The 5,000-nt window shown below is 47.2% G+C and overlaps 17 non-coding genes across 17 annotated transcripts; all 17 read left to right on the forward strand.

Annotated features, from left to right (window-relative positions):
- The first annotated feature begins 95 nt into the window (after positions 1–95).
- On the forward strand, positions 96–214 carry LOC146217058 (5S ribosomal RNA). Its single transcript, XR_014752065.1, has one exon. It is a non-coding gene; the product is annotated as a 5S ribosomal RNA (ribosomal RNA).
- Positions 215–392: 178 nt separating this feature from the next.
- Positions 393–511, forward strand: LOC146217059 (5S ribosomal RNA). Its single transcript, XR_014753100.1, has one exon. It is a non-coding gene; the product is annotated as a 5S ribosomal RNA (ribosomal RNA).
- Positions 512–697: 186 nt separating this feature from the next.
- Positions 698–816, forward strand: LOC146217060 (5S ribosomal RNA). The gene has a single exon (XR_014753101.1). It is a non-coding gene; the product is annotated as a 5S ribosomal RNA (ribosomal RNA).
- Positions 817–990: 174 nt separating this feature from the next.
- On the forward strand, positions 991–1,109 carry LOC146217061 (5S ribosomal RNA). Its single transcript, XR_014753102.1, has one exon. It is a non-coding gene; the product is annotated as a 5S ribosomal RNA (ribosomal RNA).
- Positions 1,110–1,295: 186 nt separating this feature from the next.
- LOC146217062 (5S ribosomal RNA) lies at positions 1,296–1,414 on the forward strand. The gene has a single exon (XR_014753103.1). It is a non-coding gene; the product is annotated as a 5S ribosomal RNA (ribosomal RNA).
- Positions 1,415–1,588: 174 nt separating this feature from the next.
- On the forward strand, positions 1,589–1,707 carry LOC146217063 (5S ribosomal RNA). The gene has a single exon (XR_014752834.1). It is a non-coding gene; the product is annotated as a 5S ribosomal RNA (ribosomal RNA).
- A 184-nt stretch (positions 1,708–1,891) lies between these two features.
- Positions 1,892–2,010, forward strand: LOC146217064 (5S ribosomal RNA). Its single transcript, XR_014752226.1, has one exon. It is a non-coding gene; the product is annotated as a 5S ribosomal RNA (ribosomal RNA).
- A 184-nt stretch (positions 2,011–2,194) lies between these two features.
- LOC146217065 (5S ribosomal RNA) lies at positions 2,195–2,313 on the forward strand. Its single transcript, XR_014753104.1, has one exon. It is a non-coding gene; the product is annotated as a 5S ribosomal RNA (ribosomal RNA).
- Positions 2,314–2,495: 182 nt separating this feature from the next.
- On the forward strand, positions 2,496–2,614 carry LOC146217066 (5S ribosomal RNA). Its single transcript, XR_014753106.1, has one exon. It is a non-coding gene; the product is annotated as a 5S ribosomal RNA (ribosomal RNA).
- Positions 2,615–2,788: 174 nt separating this feature from the next.
- On the forward strand, positions 2,789–2,907 carry LOC146217067 (5S ribosomal RNA). The gene has a single exon (XR_014753107.1). It is a non-coding gene; the product is annotated as a 5S ribosomal RNA (ribosomal RNA).
- Positions 2,908–3,085: 178 nt separating this feature from the next.
- LOC146217068 (5S ribosomal RNA) lies at positions 3,086–3,204 on the forward strand. The gene has a single exon (XR_014753108.1). It is a non-coding gene; the product is annotated as a 5S ribosomal RNA (ribosomal RNA).
- Positions 3,205–3,392: 188 nt separating this feature from the next.
- LOC146217069 (5S ribosomal RNA) lies at positions 3,393–3,511 on the forward strand. The gene has a single exon (XR_014753109.1). It is a non-coding gene; the product is annotated as a 5S ribosomal RNA (ribosomal RNA).
- Positions 3,512–3,693: 182 nt separating this feature from the next.
- LOC146217070 (5S ribosomal RNA) lies at positions 3,694–3,812 on the forward strand. The gene has a single exon (XR_014753110.1). It is a non-coding gene; the product is annotated as a 5S ribosomal RNA (ribosomal RNA).
- A 174-nt stretch (positions 3,813–3,986) lies between these two features.
- Positions 3,987–4,105, forward strand: LOC146217071 (5S ribosomal RNA). Its single transcript, XR_014753111.1, has one exon. It is a non-coding gene; the product is annotated as a 5S ribosomal RNA (ribosomal RNA).
- A 164-nt stretch (positions 4,106–4,269) lies between these two features.
- LOC146217072 (5S ribosomal RNA) lies at positions 4,270–4,388 on the forward strand. The gene has a single exon (XR_014751196.1). It is a non-coding gene; the product is annotated as a 5S ribosomal RNA (ribosomal RNA).
- A 188-nt stretch (positions 4,389–4,576) lies between these two features.
- Positions 4,577–4,695, forward strand: LOC146217073 (5S ribosomal RNA). Its single transcript, XR_014753112.1, has one exon. It is a non-coding gene; the product is annotated as a 5S ribosomal RNA (ribosomal RNA).
- Positions 4,696–4,877: 182 nt separating this feature from the next.
- Positions 4,878–4,996, forward strand: LOC146217074 (5S ribosomal RNA). Its single transcript, XR_014753113.1, has one exon. It is a non-coding gene; the product is annotated as a 5S ribosomal RNA (ribosomal RNA).
- Positions 4,997–5,000: the final 4 nt, after the last annotated feature.

Here is a 5,000-nt window from a genome sequence, read left to right on the forward strand (position 1 = left end):
GACACGAGAGAGAGAGAGAGAGAGAGAGAGACCACCTTGCATTGTCAATTGCTAAATCTGTATATGGATAAGTAGCCTATGGTTGTCAACTTATTTCGTACGGCCATACCAGCCTGGCAACGCCCGATCACGTCTGATCTCGGAAGCTAAGCAGGGTCGGGCCTGGTTAGTACTTGGATGGGAGACCGCCTGGGAATACCAGGTGCTGTATGCTCTTTTGCTCATTCACTTAGAAACTGACATCTTGCAATATGCACAAGTAGTCCTTCATGAAAGGGGCTGGAAGCTGTTTTCATTTTGACACGAGAGAGAGAGAGAGAGAGAGAGACTACCTTGCATTGTCAATTGCTAAATCTGTATATGGATAAGTAGCCTATGGTTGTCAACTTATTTCGTACGGCCATACCAGCCTGGCAACGCCCGATCTCGTCTGATCTCGGAAGCTAAGCAGGGTCGGGCCTGGTTAGTACTTGGATGGGAGACCGCCTGGGAATACCAGGTGCTGTATGCTCTTTTGCTCATTCACTTAGAAACTGACATCTTGCAATATGCACAAGTAGTCCTTCATGAAAGGGGCTGGAAGCTGTTTTCATTTTGACACGAGAGAGAGAGAGAGAGAGAGAGAGAGAGAGACTACCTTGCATTGTCAATTGCTAAATCTGTATATGGATAAGTAGCCTATGGTTGTCAACTTATTTCGTACGGCCATACCAGCCTGGCAACGCCCGATCTCGTCTGATCTCGGAAGCTAAGCAGGGTCGGGCCTGGTTAGTACTTGGATGGGAGACCGCCTGGGAATACCAGGTGCTGTATGCTCTTTTGCTCATTCACTTAGAAACTGACATCTTGCAATATGCACAAGTAGTCCTTCATGAAAGGGGCTGGAAGCTGTTTTCATTTTGACACGAGAGATAGAGAGAGAGAGACTACCTTGCATTGTCAATTGCTAAATCTGTATATGGATAAGTAGCCTATGGTTGTCAACTTATTTCGTACGGCCATACCAGCCTGGCAACGCCCGATCTCGTCTGATCTCGGAAGCTAAGCAGGGTCGGGCCTGGTTAGTACTTGGATGGGAGACCGCCTGGGAATACCAGGTGCTGTATGCTCTTTTGCTCATTCACTTAGAAACTGACATCTTGCAATATGCACAAGTAGTCCTTCATGAAAGGGGCTGGAAGCTGTTTTCATTTTGACACGAGAGAGAGAGAGAGAGAGAGAGAGAGAGAGACTACCTTGCATTGTCAATTGCTAAATCTGTATATGGATAAGTAGCCTATGGTTGTCAACTTATTTCGTACGGCCATACCAGCCTGGCAACGCCCGATCTCGTCTGATCTCGGAAGCTAAGCAGGGTCGGGCCTGGTTAGTACTTGGATGGGAGACCGCCTGGGAATACCAGGTGCTGTATGCTCTTTTGCTCATTCACTTAGAAACTGACATCTTGCAATATGCACAAGTAGTCCTTCATGAAAGGGGCTGGAAGCTGTTTTCATTTTGACACGAGAGATAGAGAGAGAGAGACTACCTTGCATTGTCAATTGCTAAATCTGTATATGGATAAGTAGCCTATGGTTGTCAACTTATTTCGTACGGCCATACCAGCCTGGCAACGCCCGATCTCGTCTGATATCGGAAGCTAAGCAGGGTCGGGCCTGGTTAGTACTTGGATGGGAGACCGCCTGGGAATACCAGGTGCTGTATGCTCTTTTGCTCATTCACTTAGAAACTGACATCTTGCAATATGCACAAGTAGTCCTTCATGAAAGGGGCTGGAAACTGTTTTCATTTTGACACGAGAGAGAGAGAGAGAGAGAGAGAGAGAGACCACCTTGCATTGTCAATTGCTAAATCTGTATATGGATAAGTAGCCTATGGTTGTCAACTTATTTCGTACGGCCATACCAGCCTGGCCACGCCCGATCTCGTCTGATCTCGGAAGCTAAGCAGGGTCGGGCCTGGTTAGTACTTGGATGGGAGACCGCCTGGGAATACCAGGTGCTGTATGCTCTTTTGCTCATTCACTTAGAAACTGACATCTTGCAATATGCACAAGTAGTCCTTCATGAAAGGGGCTGGAAGCTGTTTTCATTTTGACACGAGAGAGAGAGAGAGAGAGAGAGAGAGAGACTACCTTGCATTGTCAATTGCTAAATCTTTATATGGATAAATAGCCTATGGTTGTCAACTTATTTCGTACGGCCATACCAGCCTGGCAACGCCCGATCTCGTCTGATCTCGGAAGCTAAGCAGGGTCGGGCCTGGTTAGTACTTGGATGGGAGACCGCCTGGGAATACCAGGTGCTGTATGCTCTTTTGCTCATTCACTTAGAAACTGACATCTTGCAATATGCACAAGTAGTCCTTCATGAAAGGGGCTGGAAGCTGTTTTCATTTTGACACGAGAGAGAGAGAGAGAGAGAGAGAGAGACTACCTTGCATTGTCAATTGCTAAATCTGTATATGGATAAGTAGCCTATGGTTGTCAACTTATTTCGTACGGCCATACCAGCCTGGCAACGCCCGATCTCGTCTGATCTCGGAAGCTAAGCAGGGTCGGGCCTGGTTAGTACTTGGATGGGAGACCGCCTGGGAATACCAGGTGCTGTATGCTCTTTTGCTCATTCACTTAGAAACTGAAATCTTGCAATATGCATAAGTAGTCCTTCATGAAAGGGGCTGGAAGCTGTTTTCATTTTGACACGAGAGAGAGAGAGAGAGAGACCACCTTGCATTGTCAATTGCTAAATCTGTATATGGATAAGTAGCCTATGGTTGTCAACTTATTTCGTACGGCCATACCAGCCTGGCAACGCCCGATCTCGTCTGATCTCGGAAGCTAAGCAGGGTCGGGCCTGGTTAGTACTTGGATGGGAGACCGCCTGGGAATACCAGGTGCTGTATGCTCTTTTGCTCATTCACTTAGAAACTGACATCTTGCAATATGCACAAGTAGTCCTTCATGAAAGGGGCTGGAAGCTGTTTTCATTTTGACACGAGAGAGAGAGAGAGAGAGAGAGACTACCTTGCATTGTCAATTGCTAAATCTGTATATGGATAAGTAGCCTATGGTTGTCAACTTATTTCGTACGGCCATACCAGCCTGGCAACGCCCGATCTCGTCTGATCTCGGAAGCTAAGCAGGGTCGGGCCTGGTTAGTACTTGGATGGGAGACCGCCTGGGAATACCAGGTGCTGTATGCTCTTTTGCTCATTCACTTAGAAACTGACATCTTGCAATATGCACAAGTAGTCCTTCATGAAAGGGGCTGGAAGCTGTTTTCATTTTGACACGAGAGAGAGAGAGAGAGAGAGAGAGAGAGAGAGACTACCTTGCATTGTCAATTGCTAAATCTGTATATGGATAAGTAGCCTATGGTTGTCAACTTATTTCGTACGGCCATACCAGCCTGGCAACGCCCGATCTCGTCTGATCTCGGAAGCTAAGCAGGGTCGGGCCTGGTTAGTACTTGGATGGGAGACCGCCTGGGAATACCAGGTGCTGTATGCTCTTTTGCTCATTCACTTAGAAACTGACATCTTGCAATATGCACAAGTAGTCCTTCATGAAAGGGGCTGGAAGCTGTTTTCATTTTGACACGAGAGAGAGAGAGAGAGAGAGAGAGAGACCACCTTGCATTGTCAATTGCTAAATCTGTATATGGATAAGTAGCCTATGGTTGTCAACTTATTTCGTACGGCCATACCAGCCTGGCAACGCCCGATCTCGTCTGATCTCGGAAGCTAAGCAGGGTCGGGCCTGGTTAGTACTTGGATGGGAGACCGCCTGGGAATACCAGGTGCTGTATGCTCTTTTGCTCATTCACTTAGAAACTGAAATCTTGCAATATGCACAAGTAGTCCTTCATGAAAGGGGCTGGAAGCTGTTTTCATTTTGACACGAGAGAGAGAGAGAGAGAGACCACCTTGCATTGTCAATTGCTAAATCTGTATATGGATAAGTAGCCTATGGTTGTCAACTTATTTCGTACGGCCATACCAGCCTGGCAACGCCCGATCTCGTCTGATCTCGGAAGCTAAGCAGGGTCGGGCCTGGTTAGTACTTGGATGGGAGACCGCCTGGGAATACCAGGTGCTGTATGCTCATTCACTTAGAAACTGAAATCTTGCAATATGCACAAGTAGTCCTTCATGAAAGGGGCTGGAAGCTGTTTTCATTTTGACACGAGAGGGAGAGAGAGAGACCACCTTGCATTGTCAATTGCTAAATCTGTATATGGATAAGTAGCCTATGGTTGTCAACTTATTTCGTACGGCCATACCAGCCTGGCAACGCCCGATCTCGTCTGATCTCGGAAGCTAAGCAGGGTTGGGCCTGGTTAGTACTTGGATGGGAGACCGCCTGGGAATACCAGGTGCTGTATGCTCTTTTGCTCATTCACTTAGAAACTGAAATCTTGCAATATGCACAAGTAGTCCTTCATGAAAGGGGCTGGAAGCTGTTTTCATTTTGACACGAGAGAGAGAGAGAGAGAGAGAGAGAGAGAGAGACTACCTTGCATTGTCAATTGCTAAATCTGTATATGGATAAGTAGCCTATGGTTGTCAACTTATTTCGTACGGCCATACCAGCCTGGCAACGCCCGATCTCGTCTGATCTCGGAAGCTAAGCAGGGTCGGGCCTGGTTAGTACTTGGATGGGAGACCGCCTGGGAATACCAGGTGCTGTATGCTCTTTTGCTCATTCACTTAGAAACTGACATCTTGCAATATGCACAAGTAGTCCTTCATGAAAGGGGCTGGAAGCTGTTTTCATTTTGACACGAGAGAGAGAGAGAGAGAGAGAGAGAGACTACCTTGCATTGTCAATTGCTAAATCTGTATATGGATAAGTAGCCTATGGTTGTCAACTTATTTCGTACGGCCATACCAGCCTGGCAACGCCCGATCTCGTCTGATCTCGGAAGCTAAGCAGGGTCGGGCCTGGTTAGTACTTGGATGGGAGACCGCCTGGGAATACCAGGTGCTGTATGCTCTTT

The sequence above is a fragment of the Hypomesus nipponensis genome, chromosome 28, assembly GCF_054491055.1.
Source record: "Hypomesus nipponensis isolate SF chromosome 28, ASM5449105v1, whole genome shotgun sequence".
Classification (NCBI taxonomy): Eukaryota; Metazoa; Chordata; class Actinopteri; order Osmeriformes; family Osmeridae; genus Hypomesus; species Hypomesus nipponensis.